At 37.3% G+C, this 24,031-nt stretch overlaps 1 pseudogene; it reads right to left on the bottom strand.

Moving 5' to 3' along the window:
• Nucleotides 1–15,780, bottom strand: part of LOC149317324 (DGAT1/2-independent enzyme synthesizing storage lipids-like) — a 32,903-nt pseudogene extending 17,123 nt beyond the window's left edge.
• Nucleotides 15,781–24,031: the final 8,251 nt, after the last annotated feature.

The raw sequence follows: 24,031 nt of genomic DNA on the forward strand, positions 1-24,031 counted from the left end.
ACCACACTATCACCCCGGTTCCATTAGGGGACCCATTGTCTTATGCTCGTGTGCTCTGGGAAATTGCTCACTTAGAAAGTACAAATTGTGGAAGAAATTGTTAATATAAATATAAATATATACTATAAATTGTTATATAAATATAAATAACCTATGAAGGAAGGATATCACTCTCATTCCTGATAACCATATCACCAAATTTGATCATTCTCTTTCTAGTCTCTTGTACTCCCACTTAGTAATTTCATCTTATTTATAATCTTGCCTATACACTACAAATAGTGATCAGTTCACTCTCTTTTTCGTTTCCTTGCTGTAACATGTTATCTTAGGATAGAGACAGACACGTTATTTATTCGAGGGCTGGGAACATGAAAGTTAATTGTCAATGACTGATAAGAAGAAAATATTTATATGTAAAAACATGTACTCTAGCTGTACAGCTACTTTTTTTGGAAAAAAAAAAGCATTCAGTGATATTTGGATAAAAAATAATGTAGACATAGTACTTACCACTTTAGCGTCTAAAGCCAGATGAGCAAAACCCTTCCGTTTATGCCATACAAGTTTATATGATTCATCACTAAAGAGTGCTTCTCGAACGCCCCCAGGGGAAATTCCCAGTAGATGGCCATTTTTTAGAATATTTAAACATTCTTCCTTTGTACGAGGCATAATGCACATTACACTTGTTAAAGATCTAAGACCTGTAAGAAATAAGCATTATGTACTGTCATCCCATAATATATAATAATGCCATACCTGCATTTACTGTCATATTAACACTTTTGCTTAAAAGTGTTCCTTATTTCCTTTTTTCCTTTTTAAAAGTCTAACACATGTGACCAGATTTGAAGAAGGGTGTCCTAGACTAGAGGAGTGGTCTGCAGCTATCAGCTGACAGTTAGTAGCAAATATCTAGGAAAGAAATAAACATTTGTAGCTAGTGGGCACAAATACGGTACTGGTGTTTGTCATGTTGGGGGGAGGGATTAGAACCATCTAATTAAAAAGACTGTATGTACAGCGCTGTGTAAATTTACAGCGCTTTATAAATAAAGGATGATGATGATGATGATGATGAAGATGATGATGATGATGATGATGATGATGATGTTAGTCTGTCAACTCAGATAGCTTAAGAAGCACTGACCCATACTATATAGAGTTAGGCAGCCTTCTCAAACTTGGTATCCTCTATCTATGTTGGATTGTTGCTAAGCTGACAAGGGGTGGGGCCCATAGTCTTATTGTACCAGCTGAGAGAAGGCCGTCCTGGGATCATTAATCCATAATAGATAAAGGGGAGACATTTTCAATAAGACACCTCCATCCTCTTTACATACCAAAAACAATACAAAGGAAAGGAAAGGAGAACATGACCTTTGGCTGATGAAAGGTATATGAAGGTTTTGGACAGTTCTAATGTATTTCCTATTGACATAATTGGTCCATGAGTGAAACCCATACACGTATTTCTTGAAACAGTTCATAGGACAATGTGCTGTAGATTTTCCAGGGATAAAAAGGGTGGGGTCCCATTAGTGATATAGGCACATGCCTTTTTGGATGGGGTGCAGGGAACTAATCTCTAGCATTTTGGATCCTGTCTCTAAACTGCCCCCATCTGTCAGGCCCCAGGAGGCCTGACAGATGGGGGAAAGCTGCCACCGCCGCCGCTTTCCAATGCTTTCTAAGAGGCAAGTCAGGCAATGAAAATATTGTTGGTTTGGGCTCCAATGGGAAGGAAAAGGATGTGCTCACGTTTCATGAATGTGCTCACGTTTCATCCCCCTCTGAGACCAAACCAGTGGCATCTTGTCTGAAATGTCATCCCCTGGTGCTCTTGACCACCAGTAAGCTGGAGCATTGCCATCTCCAAAGGCTTGACAACAGATGGGGTTGACTGAGGACACAGAACTCCACAGGCAAAGTGTTACACTTAGCATATTCACACTTGATCTTAACCAAAAGGCCGAGAAGCGGTTTATGCAAATAACAAACTTTATTGTGAGCTGTGGACTCCCTGTAACCTGCACAGTCAATGGGCAAGCAAAAAAGGGTGCAAGACATAGAATCCAGGATATCGAGGCCCAAAAAGATATAGCCACCCTTAGTAAGGTAGGCAATTTAAAATGGCTGAGCCGTTTTAAATGCACTTTTCAAAGACCTAACTATCTAAAAATACAAATGCCAAAATACCTGAGAGAGGCATTTACTCGAGCTAGATTTGATCTGCTTGACACAATGGTAAGATATGGTAGATTTAATGGTATTCCTTACGATGAGCGAACTTCTATTTGTGGAGACCAAGAGATAGAAGATTTAGGTCATATTCTATTCAAGTGTAATTTGTACCAACAGTATCTTCGTTCCTACATGAAAAAATCAATGTTCTGGGATACCCATGTTAAAACTTCATACTTCATGAGTGGTCAAGATTCAAAAATATCAATTACCGCAGCTCAGTTTCTATGTAAAGCAATACAGTTGAGAGCTAGATATGTGGATACAATTGGGGTCAGCTGTAGAGGTGATGAGGAATTTTGATGTGTAACTGATGTTCAATCTTATTCAATGTAGGATTTCAACCATCATTAACTAGGATACCATCAAGCGCTCATAAGAACTTATGAGTAAATTTACAGCGCTTTATAAATAAAGATTAATAATAATAATAATAATAATAATAATAATAAGTCGATTCTATGTTTTATGTATATGCAACTAGGAATCTTTTCAAGAGCTGGAAAAGCATTGTAAGGTAACACTTTAGAATTTGCCCTTAGTAAAGGCATGGCATAAGGTTTATTCACTCAAATATAGTGCTATACTATGGAGTTAAACACCAAATAAGGAGTGGATTGTAATTCATGAATGTTTATGTTATATTAGATGTTAGTACCAAATGATTCTTGATTGTTTTTTTGCAATACAGACTGAGATGGCTAACAATGTGAAAATTGCTACTATAGAGACCAGATGTTCATGCTGTGTAGAATTCATTAGGTTTAGGCTGTGGATGTTCATCTAGGGTACAAAAATGTAATTTACAATTCAAAACCATTTTTTCCTCTCAGAGCAAGGAGGTAAGAAGAGCTAGAAAAACTTGACACTTTCCTGTAATACCAGATGTAAGTGTGTCAAGTAATCAGTTGATAAGATGATTTAAATATACATTTCAGAGAATGAAACATATGATGTATTGAGCAATCTGAACTCTTCCACTCTTTTATCTACCAAAGAAGTGAAACATGCACTATAGTCCTTGGCATGTCTACTCAGAAGTCAGTCCTATTGAGAGTTTGATGATGAGATACAATCCAGGGGATGTCTCTTTAGCACTCCAGCCTTAAGATACCGAATAATATGAAACATTCACTTCAAATATTAAGACCTATCACAACTGTAATTAAGCTACATAAATGGAAGCTGCAGCAACATTTGGAGCTAATAAACTGGGCTGTAGTGAGAAAATAATAGCACTATACTTCAGTTCGAAAACTTCAGTTGGTACAAAATATGACAGCCAGATTGATCATGGGAACTTCTAGGAATGACCATATAACACCGGTCTTGAAGTCCCTGCATTGGCTGCCTATTAGTTTCTGGGCAAAGTACAAGGTGTTGGTGATTACCTTTAAAGCCCTACCTGGCTTGGGCCCAGAGTACTTGAGGGAACGCCTTCTTCCCTATTGTCTGCCCCGCACACTAAGGTCCTCTGGAAGAAATCTACTACGGCCAAAAAAATCTAGGTTAACATCAGTTTCCCAGAGGGCTTTCTCTACTACTGCTCCTAAACTATAGAACGACCTGCCGGAGGAGATCTGTCACATTTCCACTCTGACAGCTTTTAAGAAAGCACTCAATTTGGATCTCTTCTGGCAGGCCTTTCCAACTTAGTTACCCTCCCCAGATACAGAGATATTGTCCCCTCATTTGTCTATTCTTCCCTGCCTATGTTTCTGCCTTTTTAAAAATGCTTTTAATGTTTTTAATGTTTTTATACTATTACTGTTTAATTCTGTTTTAGTATTGGGTATGGGGGGGGCAGTAGGTCTAGGGTTTGATTTTTAACTCTATTGTAATTGATATATTTTATTGTTGTAATCCGCCTGGATTCTTCGTGATTGGGCGATCTATAAATAAATTATTATTATTATTATTATTATTATTATTATTATTATTTACAACATTTCTTTTATATGCCTTTATATAGCAGGGGTGGGCAACTATAAACAGGATAGGGAGCATTTTTCCTTCTTTTACCCAGCTGGTGGATCTCAATTGTGCATTTCAGTGTGTCGAAAGTGGTGTGATGTCACTTCTAGCTGTCATTTTGGCTGCTTTTTTTGGTCTTTCTTTCAGTTCTTTTTTGGGTCTGTTTTGAGGACATTTGAGAGACTGCGGTGGGTTTACTGGAGCCAGCCTTTGCCTTTTAAGTAGTATGGGAACATTTTGGTTTCTTTGAGGGGAAATAAACCCCATATCAGACTCCCCAAAATGTAAAAAATTGGAGGATCTGGGAGATTTGAGGGACTTGAGATTTGAGGGGATCCCATAAGCTGTACCTAGGGGTACCAAAGGCCTCATGTGGCCTATGGGTCATATTTTGCTCACCCTTGTTCCAGTTGCATCACTAGAGGAGTTCGGACTGCACCAGGTGATACCCTAAAGAGGGGTGACACCACTGCTCCTCAAACACCTACCTTTTGGCAGAAATGGGCTATGGCATTCATCTACTTCGCTTTAAAAGGCTTTAAGATATGGTGGGAGTGGGATGAAGCTCAATGGGAGGAAAAAGGAGAGGCCCCAGAATTTTTTTAAATTAAAATTTCAAATTTCAAAAGGTAATTTTTTTAAAAAAAAAAATTAAATTGAAATGCTATTTTTTTATTCTTTGTAAATTTTCTTTGAAAACATCACATCTTAACAAAATCTTCACTATGTACTGTATATGTAAATACATTTAGGTTGTGTGTGTGATAATGTAATTTGAAGGTATAATTTTAATTTTCATAGTTGTTTATGTCACGATTATTAGAATTACATTCAGTGGTATATGGGAATTACGATTTACAAGTGACATTAAAAAAAGCATTACTAAGAATTCTGTATGATGTGAAATGGGAGGTCAATGGGGTGAGTGACATAATGAGTTACTGCACTGGATGACACCAATCCTAGTGATGCCACTATGCCGCTAGTATGTGGAAAGTGTGGTTAACTTTAACCAATTCAGTCCTAATGCATAAAAACAGTATGTTGAAGGGTAACATCAAAATGAGAGAAGGTCTTAAAAGGAGATTAAATTTCCCCTTTCTATTTAGTTTAAGAATTTAAGATGCCTTTTAATAGGCTCTAATGTCTGGGTGATACTTACTAACTGATAATACAAACTGATAATGGCAACCACATGCACATGAGGAGTCACCATGGCATAGTGGTTTGAGCATTGGACTACAACTCTGGAGACCAGGGTTCAAATCCCCACTCAGCCATGGAAACTTATTGGGTGGTTACCTCACAGTCCCAGCCTCATAAAACTCTGTGATAGGGTCTCCTTAGGTTTGCCTAAGTCAGAAACAACTTGAAGGCACACAATGGCAGAAATAACATGCACACAGTCTACTTCTCTGGCAATTTCTTCTTACCAAAAGTATAGTAGAACTAGAGGACACAGGGTAACAGTGACAGAACTTTTTTATTAGTGGTTATGATTGCAGAATTTGCCAAACTCCACAGGTGTTCCTATTTTTTATTTTTATTTAGTTTAGCTACACTAGCAAGGTGTGAGGGTAGAGAATATATTTCCCCATCAATAGTATATTCTTGTGGCATTTGGTATGGCTTGGTCTCGAAAGGGCTATTAAAGTCAATTAGCATTACAAAAGACCTCTTCCTGGGGGAAATCAAACATGGTAAAACTGGTTTGTTAATATCAAGACAGTTGCCTGCATATTTGTATACTCTTTATACATGGGGCTATGAATTAGCCATGAGCATCAAAACTTAAACATATACTGCTACACCACTAGTTTTCACTAGAAAACTGAACTCATAAAAGGCTGCCCCTGAAATTGCCTTTCACTTAGAAAAAATGACTATGAAAAGAGATTTAAGTACCATCTATGTTGTCTGAAATATATAGACCTTTTAGGTTAACATTGTACATCACCTGGAAATCTGAAGAGATAGTCATCAGCTATTGAGTAACAACACCGCCGTTTCAAAATAAAATATCTGGCTAAAAAGTACATGTAGTCTACGGGTATTGCACCATGATAATAAATAAGTAGAGCTGGTCCGTCTGGTAGGTTTTCTGTGCCATGTAGTTCATAACCTGTTTAGATATTTAAAAAAAATAATAAAATTGATTATTCCAAATTTCTATATACTCAACTATAAGTTGAAAAATTTATGCCTAAAATGAACCCCAAAATCATGGGTAGACTTATGTACGGGGCAATGAGTTAATGCTAATAAATTTCTTGAAAGAAAAAGTGCCCACCTTTCTCTGTAGCCTTGTAATGGCTCCCTGTTTGAAGCCCCAGTGCGCACTGTCCTCCTCTCTCCCTCTGTGTGTGTGTGTGTCTGTGTCTGTTTCCCTCTCAGCCATCCCGCGCAGCCAGAGCTAACAAGCTGCTGCTGAGGAAAGGAACACACAGAAAGTATGGCCTGGCTTGTACCCCATTTTGCCTGTAAGTCCTGGGGGTGAAAAACAGAGAGAGAGAAAGGTCTGTGCTCTATTTTTTCAAGCCCTGAACCTTGGCAGTCCTGGGGATGAAAGGCAGAGAGAGAGAAAGGACTGCCCTGCTTTTTGCAAGCTATGAGCCTTGGGAATCCTGGGAGTGACAAGCAGAGAGACAGTGGGGTCTGTCCTCCTTTTTGCAAGCCATGAGCCTTGGAGATGCTTCTGGTAAGGGGAAGTGTGTATGTGTGTGTGTGTGTGTGTGTGTGTGTGTGTGTGTGCGTGCATGCGTGCGCGCACACACCAAGATTTGTTTCCTCTTTTCCATGTCAAGACTGATGCTTGGGAGAGGTCCAGAGAGGGAGATATAGGGAGGGAAGTGGTGCTTTGTTTCCCCCCTTTAGATCTTTTGTAACATCCTCCACTGTTTGCCCTTCAACTTATCCACGGGTCATATCAAAATCCATGATTCTGGATCCAAAAACTGCCCTTGACATGAGGTTGACTTATACATGAGTATATACGGTAAGTAACACTGAACTGGGTCCAATTTGTGCTAGTACTTGCAGCATTTAATGACTCCCTAAGGACAACATCACACTATATTGTTATAGTACTATTATTCCATTTCAGCTGCTCTAGCTGGCTCATGTGGAATTCTGGAGTTTGTAGTTTAGTGACTTCTAAGAGCTCTCTGGCTGAGAATTCAAAATGCCCTTCTATAAACTACAAATCCCAGGATTGCAGAGTAGGCATCCATAGTGGTAAAAGTGTAATAATAGCACTGCAACAACATAGTTAGATAAGGCACCAGATCCCATCTAATCATGGAAGCTAAGCAGAGTCAACTGGCAAAACCACCTTTTAGTATTCTGTGCCTGAAAAAGCATCTTGAAGGCATATACACACACATGGTTCCTATAAACATTTTTGCTGTCATATATTATTTCAGTATATTTTAATTTCATATATTTTAATTTTCAAAAACATCTTACAATCAAGTAACTACTTGAAATCCACTGATGTGTATTATGATATAACAGGTTAAATAATAGATCTGCTTCCGATTGATGTAAGGGGTCTTTCTAGCCACAGAATGATTCTGAACCATTATATTATTTTCACAAAAGGAATAAGGAGGAAATAATGTTGTTTGATGCCTCCTCATCCTATTTCTGCAGGAAATAAATAAATATTTAGAGCTAGTGTACCATAGTGGTTTGAGTGTTTGACTGTGAATCTAGAGACCAGGGTTCAATTCCTGGTTCAGCCATGAAACTCACTGGGTGACCTTGAGCAAATCTCACTCTCTATGTCCCAGAGGATGGCAGTGGCAAGCCTCCTCTTCTCTTCTGAAGAAACATGCCAAGAAAACCCTGTGATAGGTTTATCAGGAGTCACCATAAACTGGAAATGATTTGAAGGTACAACTACAACAACAAAATACATACATATCCTCCTTTTCTTTTCAAATGTCATGGTATAAGTCAGTCTCTCAGAAATGACTTGAAGACAAAACTACAGCAACAAAGAACATACATATCCTCCTTTTAAAAAAATGTTGTGGTATAAGTCATAGGAGTTTATCGTACTGGCCCTGAAACGGGCCTAGTGCATTCTAAACGTGCGCGCACACAGGCGCGCACAGAATGGGATGGGGCCAAGAACCCCATTTTACTGCACAGTGGATCACCGCCTTCTGAGAACTATTTGTTCTCAGAAATGGTGCCCTCTGGGACGGAACAGGGACGCAATTGGAATACCCAGCGGCAAAGGCGGTGTTCCACTGTGCAGTAAAATGGGGTTCTTGGCTCCATCCCATTGCGTTTAGAATGCACTGGGCCTCTTCAGGGCCAGTACAATAAACTCCATAGTCTCTCACCCTCAGAGATTGGCAATGGCAAACCTGTTATGAAAAAAATATTGTGAAGAAAACCTCATGATAAATTCACTTTAGGATCACCATAAATCAGAAAGGACTTGAAGGTCGTCGTCATCATCATCATCATCATCATCATCATCATCATTTTCATCATCATATGGATTCTTTGAAATGCATATGAACTGGCATTGAGACTGCAGATGGTGGTTTAAAAATCAAATAAATACTGTTGGCTCCTTCAACATCTTCAGTGGAACTGTATTCAGGGATTACTGGTGGGATTAAATAAAGGAACAGACTACAATATAAAACTAAAGCTGTGTCCACACTGCAGAAATAATCTGGTCTGATTATTCCATGGCTCAACGCTTTGTTGGTGCCAGAGCTTTGCTGGTGTCACAAGCCACTACAAATCCCAGAATTCCATAGCATTCAGCCATGGTAGTTAAAGTGGTGTCAGACCAGATTATTTCTGTGGTGTAGATGCAGCCTAAGTGGATAAATGATTGGCAGCCTACAGAAAGAATGATGAAGCAAATCTTGGACTACAAATCTGAAAATTCCTGCTAGACATGGCCAATGACTATGCTTTCTGGGAGGGTTCTGAGAACTGTATGGCAAAAAGTAATTTTTCCAACTCTTGCAATAGGGTTAAAATCAGTAAGGAAATGGGAATTAACAGACTCTTCTGCATTAGTGGATTCTTACTATATGTCCTCCCACCCACAGGCTTTGAATTATATCTCCAATAGATAAAAAATAGAGTCCTACTGCTCCTTGCTTATCAATATGTGGTGACAGCAAGTTATTTGGTGAAACAGCTTGTAGTATGCAGATTAACCAGTGACTTAACCTGTAATCTATAGAGGTCAAGGCCTTTTGGTAAGAGACCCCCCCCCCCATACATCACAACCTGGTCCCATAGATTCTGTCACAAAATATTTGGAAGCCTTGCCATAATGATGTGGCATTAGTATTTTTATAGCGGAACCATTTGAGAGAAAAGATTTTTAAATTTTGATACCAAAGCAATTGTTACACATCTGACTACAAACAATTAACTATGTATATCACCTGAAAAGAGATCCACTTGTATGCTACAAATTCAATTCAGCAGATTACATAGTTCCAGTGTATAAGGAGTTCCACTGTATGCAAGAGTTGACCATTCATTTAATAGTTTTGTGCGTGAAACAAAGTTTAAGTTCACTGAATCATCAGAAAGCAAAGATGTCACTGTGTCAGCTCCCTACATGGACAATTTGGGTTGTTGGGATATTTTGGATTTCAGAATTCCTGATAAGGGATACTCAACCTGCATCACAAAGTTGCTATATATTTATTCATTGAAATTCATCTTGAACATTTAACACAGATGCTCAAGTGAAGGAATGTGAGAAAGGGAGGATGCTTAATTTATAATGCCTTTTTGTATTCTTAAATTTGCTAGTGCCACAGAATCAGAAAGGATTATAATGGCCTGTTACAGACTGCCAAAATAAAGCTGCTTCGGGTCTCTTTGGAGGTATGCTATTTAAATGATGGATGGGTCCTAAGAGTCCGGAGGTCGCGCCAAAGCCACACTCCATTCCTAAGCACTGGAGTGCAGCTTTGGTGCAGCTTCCGGATTCTTAGGATGCATGCATCATTTAAACAGCATACCTCCAAAGAGACCCAAAGCAGCTTTATTTTGGCAGTCTGTAACAGGCCAAGGACTGTCTCATCCAACCCCCCCTGCCATGAAGGAATACACCATTAAAACACTTGTCAAAGATGTCCATCTGACCTCTTTCTAATGACTACCAAAGATGGAAAATCCATTACCCTCTGAGGCAATCTATTCCACTATCAAACAGCTCTTACACTAATAATATATCTAATGTTTAAGTGGAATCTCCGTTCTTGCTATTTAAACCCATTGATTCATGTTGTAGTCTCAAGAGCAGCAGAAAAAAATGTTCCATTTTCTGCATATCTTCCATTTGAATATTAAAAGATAGCTATCATGTCACTTCTCAGTCTTATCTTCTCCAAGCTAAACATAGCCACCTTCAACTTATAATCATTTTATTTCCTCTGCATCAAAGAGCACAATCCAAAGAAGCATACAAACAATTTCAAATATCTCCCAATGTGTTTGATTTACTGCCCTGCCTGCCTAAATCATGAATAGAGCACGTTTAACATTCATAGAAACCATCACGTACAGCAAAAATTCTCTGGACTGTGACCAACACATCAATTTCTGTCTTTTGTAAAATGCATGCATCATTAAAAGTAGATGATGATGATGATGATGATGATGATGATGATTTCTATCTGCCTTTTTTTCAGACTGGGATTCAAAGCGGCTTACAATGAATAAAAAACATTGTTAAAAACCCAGAAAATACAAAAGTTAAAACACAATGAAACCATCAGAAAAAATTAAAACCACATTAAAACATATATATCATTAAAACACACTCACCCACCAACATCCAGCGCATTGTGTAATAATATTCTAAAACAGATACACACTGTGGAATGAAAGCCCAATTTGACTTCAAACATTGCAAGATAAAACAACTCTTTCCCAGTAATAAGTATATATTGCTTAGATCCTACATATATAGATCATCCTATAATAGATTTAAAACCTCACACAGTTCCCACTTGGCTTACCATTCCAAAATCTTGCAAATTTATCCCACATGGTACTTAAAATCAGTCGTCCATTATCCCATATATTACTGCAATAATCTCCTTTCAGGTTATGGGTCTTCTGATAGATTAGGAGGAATAAAGCAGAAAGGTAGATAAGAAGGATAATGAATAGAGGGATTATAAATATAAACAGAGCAACAGCACCCAGCAAGTCTAAACATTTTCCCAAAAGATGTTTAAGAACACACAGTTCTTCCGATAGGTATGGGAGGTGTGCAGAGTCAGTCATAGTTGGCTGTCCATTAATGTAGCATTTATTCATACGTATCACCTCCTGTTTAAAAAAAGAAAAGCAGAGTGAAATTCTTTCCATGCCATTTATATTGTCTTATCTCAGAAATAAATCAAATCATGCCACTGCATCCAAAAGTTTCACTCAAATGGAAAGTCCAAGAGGTCCTAATAGTGCCACCTCCCAAATCTACAGAAACATATCCATATTTAAACCATCCATTCCACATCACTGAAGGGTCTTGCACTATTTTTCTCTGTAAAAGTTTCATATTTTGCAGGAGATTACGATGCATATGGTACAGCTTGTTATGAACTGAGTAAATTGAGAAGGGAACAAACAATGCACCTACAATACTCCACGGTTTTGTTCTAGGAGAAGCTGAGAAGTAACCTCCACTGAGACACTAGAACCCACTTCAACTTAGCAATAGCATTTACATTTCTATATCACTTAATAGTGAATTCAGCACTCTCTAAGTTGTTTACAATTTGTCTGCTAATTGCCTCCAACAAGCTGGGTACTCAGTTTAGCGACCAATGAAAGGATGGAAGTCTGAGTCAACCTTGGAGCCAAATTTGAAAGGGAAACATATGTAGCACAAGCATTCACGTATTTTGTCACACACACACACACAAATAATTAAAAATGCCACTTGCAAAGTGCTGTGCTGTGTCAGCAGCAAACAAACAAAAGAGAAATGTAGCACAAGCATACACATTCTATCAATATGTATCAACCTGTAGCACAAGCATTCTCATAATCTGTCAAAAATAAAAATTACAAAAGAGAGAGAGAGAGAGAGAGAGAGAGAGAGAGAGAAAGTCGCTTGCGAGAGGGGAGACATGTTCCGCCCACTGCCCACCCTCTGACCTAAACTCCTCCCCTGAACTTGACCCAATCATGACCAGGGCCAAGTTCACATTTGCCCGCAGCAGGGAAGAAATAGGTTTTCCAGAAAGAAAAGGGAAATAATCCACTTTTGGAAAATCCGCTCTAAGGGGGATTTGCCCTGGATCTGGTGTACAAAACCCTGATCCGGGTGTGTAAAAACCAGTGCCAGCAGGAACTTCTCACTTTTAATCTGTGTTAAAATTCGGTGCAAAAGGTAGTCTGAATGGTCCCTTAGAAGTCAATAGTATGTGTTTCTCAAATGTCCCAGATAAACATGAATAGTATTACAGCTTCACAGTAAGGCTAGGGTTCTTTGTAAAAGCAAAGAAATCATCAGCATTTAGGTCAGGTGTGATATTTTCATGGCCCTCCAGATGTTGCTGAAGTTTAACCCTGAGCATCCCTTAATACTAGCTAGAGCCACAATGCTAGCTAGAGCCACAAAGTTCCCATTGCAGATTTAAATAATGTGTTTTATATTTAATGAAATGAGGTATTTACAAACAGGGTATCTGCCTTGCACGGTTATATCAGTTCCATGCTACTTAAACTGTCATGGCTATATCAAAATGAATTCTGGAAGATAGGATTCCCAGATAATAATTCTGTACCCCCAAATTATTTTCCCCTTCATTCCTCAAATTTCTAGCATTGCAATAATTTAAAACTTCAGTTGAGCATTTAGAAGAAAAGGAAGAGGCAGCAAAAGTAACTAAACACAGAAATCAGATGAGTTCTGTATGTGAAGAATTCTCATTCTATACAATGCAAGACATTTAAAATCTGGATTAATCTTATTTTGGGGAGAGCAATACTCTCATTTTGCTTCTTCACATAGGTATATATCTTGAGATAGGCACTAGAGTTAGTCCATCAAACTTAGTATCTCATCAAACTACAAATTGAATGATTCTGTGGGATATAGTTATGACAGGATACATTGATATAAAACTGATATAACTGTATAAAGCAGATAGAACCCAAGCAAAAAATGCAGATCACTAGTTGTCCCACAACACTTCTGTTCCTCTTCACAGCTTAAGCCTTTGAGATGCCCCTACGTTCTAGCTGCAGAGGTTAACATCATTATCACCACATTATAGATGCTCTATCCTATGGAATCTTAGTCTTTGTAGTCACCAGCACTCTTTGGCAGATAAGACCTTGTAAAACTACAAATCCCAGGATTCCATAGGACGGAGCTGCAGAACTTAAAGTGGTGACAAACTACATTATTTCAACAGTGTAGATGCACTCTTGGACAAGCCGTGGTAACTGTTCCTCAAACCTTAGTTTATTAAACTGGGTGGTTTTGACTAACCACTTGTGGAGAAATGCTGTGTGTGGAACTGTTTTATCAGAGTGATGTTATTATGTCTTAGATCTTTGTGGTGATGGTGGCTGCTTGAGGATAGATGCTAAAAAGAAAGATGATCACTTAATTGGTCCTAAACAGGAGCTAGACCAGGTGGATTTATTCAGTTTCTTCTGAGCATGTTTATGTTTGATTTGCTCGAATTACTAGCCATTTTTAAAATAATCTTTCTGTTTTGGCAAGAGAAAGGTATTTCAGTTGTTCAGCAAAAGCTTAGTGTTTCTAAACATCTGCTTAGAATTTCTGAGAACTCAGAATAGTGATGGGCTGATGTGGGAGATTAGGGGGCTGTCCACACTGCAGAAATAATCCAGTTTGACACCACACTTTAATTGCCATGGCTGAATACTAGGGGATTCTGGGAATTGTAGTTTTGGGAGACATTTAGGTTTCTCTGTCAGAGAGCTTTTTTCACAATAAACTTTAATTCCCAGAATTCCATAGCTTTGAACCATGGCAGTTAAAGTGGCATCAAACAGGATTATTTCTGCAGTGCGGAAACAGATAAACAGAAAAAAGACAGAGGCAATCAGATAAGTACAATCAATATTGTTTAGCACTGGTTGTGAGTAAATATGAACATTGGCTAGGCTGAATTTAGCACATTTGGTTGTGGTCAAAAGAAAGACTTGTGTTAGTAACAATTTCTCCTTAAGTCATTAAAAACTGTCACTAAATCTGAAAAATTCCAAATTAGCAAACAATATTCCCTTCTGTAAATGATATTGCTATAGTAAATGACCCTCTTAAGCTATTGGGTTCTATCTCACACATGAAGCCTAGAGCACCAAGCTGTCAGGAATCTTTAAAATGAGTTACTGGCAGATTAAGAAACACACCACTTAAAGAACCCTGGAGATATATATGGTAACAGGATGTTCCATAGTCTCTGAAAGGAACGAAGCTATTTATAAAGATGAAACAGTGGGAAGGAGTTTTGCCATCCCATTTAAGAGTAACCAGCTTAGTTTCGTTAATGTAGAGAATTGGAGTTTGCCAACCTATTCCCTCTCCAAAACAGAAATAAACTTTTTTTTAATTCATCCTAGCAGATGCACTTGAAAAAGAATCAAGGGAGATGGCTTAAGCCCAGAGGATAGATGTTAGGATCATTCTAGTTGTTGTTCTTGTTCCTGTTGTTGTTTTAGACCATTATGTTTAATATTAACCTGTTGCAGCCAATGATCTCTCTGATGACTTGCTTCCCTTATTGGCAAGAATTACTCTAATGGCAAACATGGCTTTCCTATTGATAGCTTCTGTAGTACACTTTCACATCTTCTTTCCCCACAAAATATGTTAACCACAAAAGCATTCTGTTTTACCCTACCTATGATTGGAGCAAAAGGGATTTTATTTTATTTCTTAAAAACACCTTCTTGCAAAGTATGTCTGACCACTAAACAATCACACCCATTCAAGATTGGGGTCCTTTTTCATACTCCCAGTGAGGCTTCTGTATAATGTTTGGTTTTTGTTTAGTACTTTAAAGAAGCGAGAACATATATTGTAATCTTACACCGTCCTTGTTAAGTATGTCAACATTATCATTCTCAGGCAGATGAACGATAACAAAAGCACTGAACAAGCTCATGCGAATCTTGCTTCATAAGTCAGTACCTCAGATATTACCCACAAAGCTCTACCATCTTCATGGTTCTCACCCCTGCCAGCTGACACTCACCTTTATTCATTTCCTTTGCTTCTTTCAGTCATAGCTCTCCATGAAGAGGGCATATATCTTCTGAAGGATTCAAGGATATTCCAGATCTCTCTTACCTCAATAGTACACAAGTGCTATCAACTCAGGTACTTTTTCAATATACCTGCTGCATTTTCACATGCCTCACCCTGACAACATGTCTAAACAGCTCAGATAGACTCATTAAAACTCCTTGCAAAAGCAACCCTCTCAAGCTTCTGTCCTTTGCCCTCCACCATCAACTCACCTCATAGCTGCTCATGGCTATCCACACACTCAGTCTGGGAGGGAGGGAAAGGAGGAAAACCCCAGCAGTAGCAACAGAACCTGTGAGTAGCCTGCCTGTAAGAAGAAAATACTCCACACACCTACACACTGGGAGGTGGAGCAGCACCCACACCCAATCTTCCTAATGCAGTAATAGAAACAGGGAATATCAAGGAAAAGTTCTATTCTAATCTTTTGAATGAGGGAAGTGGCAGGAGGCATGGCACAAGATGAATGTAAAAACATATTTCCCTTTTCTGTAGGATGAGAAGTTACTGACATATGAGACAAATGTGATTTCACAGGAATATCTGAGTGAAATTTGGGGACTGGATGCAGAAATTCTTATTTGTTGCAAACATGATTTCTGTGGAGTGGCTTATCTGTGTTCAAGTTGACTTTTAACTTGAACCTCTGATTTATTCCATTTTTAAGTATGTGTAAATTGCTATGTTGTTGTTAACACCCCTTGAGTTGGCCCTGACCCATAGCAGCCCTATGGATGAAACATCTTCAAGCCCCTCTATCCTCCACTGTTCTGCTTAAGTCTTGTGATTTATGCCCATGACTTCCCAAATTGAGTCTAGCCATCTGATGTGTGGTCTTCTCCTCTACTGTCCTCAGTATTTCCTAGCATTACTGTCTTTTTTAGTGAGTCATGACTTCACATGATGTGACCAGAGTACCAGCTTCAATTTCCTCATCTTGGTTTCCAGGGAGAGTTCTGGCTTGATCTGTTTGAGGATCCATTTGTTTATCTTTTTTTTTTAAAAAATTATTTTCCAAACAGTTAAAAACATACCATGTATATAACGTACAATATACAAAGACAAATACACCAATCTACATTGATCACAAACATAACACAAAAGAAAACACACACAAATAAGATCAAGTTTTAAGCTTTCTTTAGCACTATTAACCTTCCAGGTGTTGTTCACTCCTCGTATTCTTTTCTATCTTGTGTTTCCTATCTTATCATTCGAGTTCCTTATCCTACACTTCGCTCACATACCAAATTTGCTGTATTATGAAAATAATTAGAGTAAATATCTACCATATCTACCACATATATGTAAAAAATAAAAAAGAGAAAAAGAAAGAAATCTCACAGTTAATATCTATCATATTTCTGTCGCCTAGCATCTATTTTCCCATGGACACTTTTCTAATCGCTTACCTAATACCCTTATAGCATCTACTCTACATCTCCTGGAGGTTTCTATCACTGTTAAGTCTATATTTTGTCATCTTTAAATGTATACAACATAAATTTTAATTGTGGCCGTTTTAGGCAGCATATACCAAGCATTTTTTTATATACATATATATATATATGTATACATACACACACACATGTATCTATATCTATATATATACACACACACATATTATTATTATTATTATTATTATTATTATTATTCCTTCTCTATATTTTCTCACGCAATCCCATTCTTCCTCTCTTTCCTTTATTGCCTCCTTTTCAAAGTTTTTCATTCGAGCTGTCAGAATGTCCATTTCCATTGCTTCGAATAGTTTATGGAGCCATTCGTCTTCAGTTGGTGCCGTCGTTTTTTTCCATGATTTGGCGTACATCATTCTTGCAGATGTAACCATATAGATAATTATTCGTTTATTTTTCCGTTCCTTCTCTTTATCTGCTATTATGGTCGTCATGTTTAAGAGGAAGAGAAGAGGGTCAAAAGGTATTGTACTCTGCAGTGTTTCTGACATCATGAGATGGATATTCTTCCAATATGTTGATGCTGAGCTACATCTCCACCACATGTAGAAAAAGTTAGCGTTGGGTTTTTGGCACTTCCAACATTTTACATTTCCAGTTTTATAGATCAAATTTATTTTATTTGGCGTCATATACCAGTGATGAAACATCTTTAGAAAATTTTCCTTATAATTTTGGCACAGGGTGAACTTATTACTATCACGCCAGGTCTTTTCCCATTTTTCTAGTTCAATAGTTGTTCCTACTTCTGTGGCCCATTTAATCATTGTGTCTTTGATCGTTTCTTGTTCCAATAATATTTTATTTATGAGCTTATAAAATTTAGACATATGGCCTGGTTTATCATCAAATATTATTTCATCAATCTCAGATTTCTCTTTTATATTTATATTTTCCTTATCCATTTTATATCTTTCCCATAGCTGTCTATATAAATACCAATCTTCTAGGAAGTTTTCTCTTTTCATTTGAGGTAAGGGTTTAAAATCCCCTTTTTTATCTAAGAGATCTTTATAGGACAACCAAAAGGGAACAGAGTAAGTTTTTGTTCTTTGAAATAGAGCTTCTTGTGCAGAAGTCCATAACGGAAGCTGGTGATAAAAGATTCCCTTTATCTTTGTCCAAGCTTTTAGCAGGGAGTTTCTTATAAAATGATGCGTAAAGGCTTTGTTAGCCTGAGTTTTGTTATACCACAGGAATGCGTGATAACCAAATTGCATATTAATACTTTCTAATGCCAGAATCCTTTTGTTTCTAAGTTTAATCCATTCTTCTAACCAGCACAGACATGCCGCTAGATAGTAAGCTTTGAGATTTGGTAGTGCGCATCCCCCTCTGGTTATTTCGTCTGATAGTATTTTCCATTTAATTCTAGCCTTACGACCATTCCAAAAAAATTGCGAGATCTCCCTTTGCCAATTATCTATATATTTCATATGCGATATGACTGGCAGATTCTGGAACAAAAAATTCACTCTCGGCAGTATGTTCATTGTAACCACTGCAACCTTTCCCAAAAAAGATAATTTCAACTTGGACCATTTTTCCATATCTTCTTTGATTTTTTAAAAAGTTGTAATATAGTTATTTTTAAATAAATCGATGTTTCTCTTGGTTATGGTAATTCCGAGATATTTAGCCTTTTTTTCTATTCTGTAACCCGAGATTTCTCTTAAAATATTTTCCTCTGCACATGTCATGTTTTTGGTTATTATTATTGTTTTTTCCTGGTTGACCTTGAATCCTGGTATTGACTATATTCTTCTATGACCTTCTTTAAATGTCTTATACTATTTATGGGATCTTCCAGGTATAAAACTATATCATCTGCGAATGCTCTTAACTTGAAGCTCTTATTTTGTATTTCAACTCCCTTAATCAATTGTTCTGCTCTTATTTGATTATTCAGGATTTCCAAAGTTAGGATGAATAATAAAGGAGACAAGGGACATCCTTGCCTCGTTCCTCTTTCAATATGAATGTCTTTTGTTCTTTCATTATTAACTATAATTTGAGCTTTTTGTTCAGTATCTATTGCTTGTGTCCATTGTAAAAATCTATCTACTGTTTCTATTTTTTTGAGGACTTCAAAAATAAAAGGCCAACTTACTCTGTCAAATGCTTTTTCAGCATCTAGCAGAATCAAGGCCATCTTTCTTTCACTGTGAGAGTCGAAGTATTCAATAATATCAATCGTGTTTCTTATATTATCCCTCATCTGTCTTCTAGGTAGGAAGCCGCATTGTTCTTCATGGATTATTCGATTTAGGATTTCCTTAAATCTTTCTGCTAATATTAACGTACAAATCTTATAGTCCGTGTTGAGTAATGAAATAGGCCTGTAGTTTTGCAGTTCATCTCTTTCTCTGTTTTCTTTAGGTATTAGTGTAATATATGCCATTTTCCATGAGTCTGGTATACCATGAGATTGAATATCATTTAGTGTATCTTTCAGGGGGGAGATTAATTCTTCCTCAAAATTCTTATAATAGGCTGTGGGGAATCCATCAGGACCTGGATTTTTGTTAGGGCGTAGTTTTTTGATTGCCTTTGAGATTTCAGAGACAGAGAATTCTTTATTTAGCTCTTTTTTCCCCATTTCATTTAATTTTAGTAATTTCTGTGTATTAACATATTCTATTAATTTTTCTCTATAGTCACTTCTTTCTTTATTTGTGTGATATAATTCTTGGAAGAATTTTCTAAATATTTCTTGAATTCCATTCATATCTGTAACTATTTTACCTTTGTCTTTCATTTGTAAGATTATTTTTCCCCCTTCTCTTTTCCTCAACTTATTTGCTAGTAGTTTCCCAGCTTTATTTCCTGTCTCAAAATGTATTTGTTTAACTTTCTTAAGTTTTCTTTCTATTTCTTTTAATCCCATTAACCTCAGTTGATGTTGTATTTCTTCTATTCCATATTTCAATTTTTTATTTCCTGTTTTTTTCCATTCTCTTTCCATCATAGTTAATTTTTCTGTTAAGGTTTTTTCTCTCTCTATCTCCTTTCTCTTTATCTCTGATTGAATTTTAATAAACACCCCTCTTATTACTGCTTTACTTGCGTCCCATATAGTTTTATTCATTATTTCTTTTGTTCTGTTTTCTTTAAAATATGTTTTTAAAGCTTTTTTAACCTGTTTTTTAATTTCATCATTTTTAAGTAAGTAGCTCTGTAGTCTCCAGTTACTTTGAATTTTTTTCCCCTGTAATTTCAACAAGATTGGATTATGATCTGAGATTTTTTTCGGTAATATTTGAACATCTAAGATCTGATTTACTAATTTTTTTGCGATAAGAAAAAGATCAATTCGTGAAAAAGAGTCATGACGATCAGAGTAGAAGGTAAAGCCTTGATCATTATTATATTTGTGCTTCCATGCATCTACCATTGTATAGTCTTCCATTAATTTAAAGAAAGCCGAAGGGAGTTTTCCTTGATTTATTTGTATTTTTTTCCCTTTACATGATTTCCTGTCTTGTTTTGGTTCTATGACTGCATTAAAGTCTCCTAAAAGGAGAATGTTTGAATATCCTAAATTTTGTATTTGTTCGTGCAGGTCTGAAAAATATCTGTTTTGGTTCTCTGCGGGTGCATATATCCCTATAGCCAGGAGGGTTTGGTTTTGTGTTTTTACTTCCACTGCGATATGAGAACCTTCTTTGTCTTTAAATATCTCTTTCGCTTGGTATTTTTTGTTTACATATATTGCAACGCCTCCTTTTCTTTTCTCTTTTAGTGACGCAAAGCATTGTCCAAGTTTCGGGTTTCTAATATATTTACTGTCAGTCTCTTTTATTTTTATTTCTTGTATACATAGTATATCACTTTTTGTTTTTTCTAGATAGTGGAAAACAATACTTCTTTTGTATTTGGAGTTGATTCCCTTAACGTTCCATGAGGTGAGTTTCATTTCTAGTTCTTAATATCCTTTGCTGTTATTATGTTGTTTTGTTATTTTGGCTCTTGTTGTTTTTGTTCCACCCTTTCCGCCCCTTTTTATTTGATTTTAATTAGGTTTTATTAAGAGATCTTTATTCAAATCTTTAACTTTAAAAAAAGAACAGTTGTTGTTTTCCTTGTCCCCTCTACGTGGTACTATCCACCGGAGGGGTCTGTGTCTCTTAGGGATTTAACACCCAAGTTATGTTTCTTCCCCTTTCTTTAATTTCTCACAATTCCAGCAAAAGTTCAGAGTCTCTTTCTTCTTGTGTGCCTGGGCTTCCAGTAATTTCTCCTTCTTCTTTCCTCTCTTTGGGACTATTCTCTATTTCCTCTCTCTCGTCTCCTTCCTCCGTTTGATTAAGTGTTTCTCCTGTCTCCTTTTCATTATCTTTTTTCCTATTGTTTCTGTTTCGCCATTCTCTTTTTGGATGTATATTGCTTCCTTTCCCTTCTTCTCCATCTTTAAATTTTCTCCTTAATTTTCTTTCAGCTTCAGCTGCTTTTTCTTCATCATCGATTTTATATCTTTTTTGATTGTAGAAAAAAGGTAAGCCCCTCAATTCTTTCCCATTTGTAATTGATGTCCAATTTATTCAGGGTTTGTGTCAATGGTTTGTATTTATTTCTTGCTGCTAGGATCTGTGGAGGTAGGTCTTTAAAGATTTTAGTTTCTTCTCCTTCGATTAATAGTTTGGTATTGATCCATTTGTTTATCTTTTTGGCTGACTGTGATATTCTTAGCACTCTTCTCCAATACCACATCTCAAATGAATTGATTTCCTTCCTATATGCTTTGTTTACTGTCCAGCTCTTGCATCCATACAAAATGATGGAAAATACAATGGCTTGAACTATTCTAACTTTAGTGTTCAGTTGTATGTCTTTAGGCTCTTATCTAGTTCTTTCATAGCTGCCCTTCCCATTCCTAGTCTTCTATATATTTCTAGACTGCAGTCATCATTTGGATCAATGGCTGATCCTAGATATGGCAAATCTTTAACTATTTTGATTCTTCATTATGTAGATTACATTTATGATTTCTCCTGTGGTCATTATTTTTGTTTTCTTTATGTTCAGCATTATGCCTGCCTTTGCACATTCATCTTTGACCTTCTTTCATAATTGTTCCAATTCTGTGCTGTTTTCCACTAGTAAATGGTATCATCCACATTTCTAGGATTGTTGATGTTGCTTCTTCATTCCTCCTTCTTCTGAGTCTAAACCTGCTATTCTTAATATATTTTCTGCATACAAACTGAGAAATAGGCTGATAGAATGCATCCTTGCCTGACCTCTTTGCCAACTGGGAACCATTCTGTTTCTCCAAATTCTGTTCTAGCAATAACCTCTTGTCCTAAATACAGATTTCTTATCAGGACTATCAGATGTAGAGGCACTCTGATGACCTTTTGAGCTATCCATAGCTTTTCATGAGCTATACAACCACATGCTTTGCTGTAGCCTATAATGTGGTGATCCCCCCCCCCCCCCCCCGAAATTCATTTGTGGACTCCATTAGCCATTACATGTTTGCAATATGGTCCTTAGTGTGTCTTCCTTTTTTGAATCCTGCTTGGACCTCTGGAAATACTCTCTCCATGTACGGTTGGAGTGTGTTGCAGAATTCTGAGCATAATTTTGCTTCCGTGGGAAATTAATGCTATGGTCCTATAGTTGCTGCAGCATTTTGTGTCTCCTTTTTTGTGGATGAGAATGTATATTGATCATTTCCAATCTGCTGGCCACTGTTTTGTTTTCCATATTTGTTGGCATATTTTAGTTAACACTATGGTTGAGTCTGTCTGTATGGATTGCAGCAATTACACTGGAATATCATCTGTTCCTCATGATTTATTCTTCCAAATGTCTCTTATTCGAGGTTCCACCTTGCTTTTTAGAGTTTGGGGTTCATCTTCATATGGTTCTTCATTCCACATATCATTCATTTTTTCGTCTCTTTGATGTTTATCACACTATACTCTTAAAGTGCTGCTATTCCACTTTCACTCCTCTAGCTGCCTCCTGTTGCATTCTGGGATTGGCAGTTTTAAGGAGGGGTATTTAGAATTCTCAGGCAGAGAAGTTCTCTGACTGAGAATTCTAAATACCCCTCCTTAAAACTGCCAATCCCAGAATGCAACAGGAGGCAGCTAGAGGAGTCAAAGTGGAATAGTAGCACTTTAAGAGTATAGTGTGATAAACATCTTTATATAGCTCTTCTGTGTATTGCCCCCAGCATTCTTTTAATTCTTTTTGATCTTGTAGTGTGTTTTTTCTTCTTGTCATAAAACATTCTGACTCTTAGTTTAAATTTCCCTTTGAGTTCCCAGTTCCCCATAGCATGGACAAATAGCTTCTGTTTGCTGTTTCTAACTTCCATTCCACTGTTGGATGGACAGCAGAAGCAACTTCAACCAGCAGCTCTTAGAAACCAGAGTTTGAAATCTTAGATTGAAAAGTAATGTGATATTGTTAAATATCAATAAAAGGGAAATTAAATTATTACCACTGCCAGTCATAACCCATTCCATTTCATTAGATAAATTGCCATTAATTTACTACAGTGGAACCTCCACATTCACTGGGATTGGGGCACAGGGCCCCTGTAAAAAGTGGAAAAGCTGCAAACAACAACAAAAAAAAAACACTTTTTTTTTATCTGAGACACCCCTCTCTAGGAATCTCTAGGTCCTGCAGGACAACTTTACAATCAACATCAGCCAGAGGTTGACCAAAGAATTTCAATGGAAGATTTACAGATGCCTAGACAAGTCTTCTCTCTAGGAATCTTTGGATCCTTCAGCATGACTTTTGGTGGACATTGACCATAGAGTCATGTTGGAGGACCTACAGCTGTGGTGGTGATCCTGTGACATGCATGTCCCCCCTGGCATGCAAAGCAGTTTCTGAGGGCATGTGATGGCCACAGCAAGTAGGGAGGGTGAGCGCACTTGGTCCAGCTCCTTGTTGCAGCTTGGTTTCCCTCTGGAGAACTGGGCCATGGCAAAGAGGGGCAGGGAGGCATGCATAGCTGTCTTGGCTCCTGGCTGCAGCCTGGTTTGCCCACAGAAAACCATGCTGTGATAATGAG

Source organism: Sceloporus occidentalis, unplaced genomic scaffold, assembly GCF_023333645.1.
Source record: "Sceloporus occidentalis isolate IW3139 unplaced genomic scaffold, rSceOcc1.0.p SCAF_3, whole genome shotgun sequence".
In the NCBI taxonomy this organism is placed as follows: domain Eukaryota; kingdom Metazoa; phylum Chordata; class Lepidosauria; order Squamata; family Phrynosomatidae; genus Sceloporus; species Sceloporus occidentalis.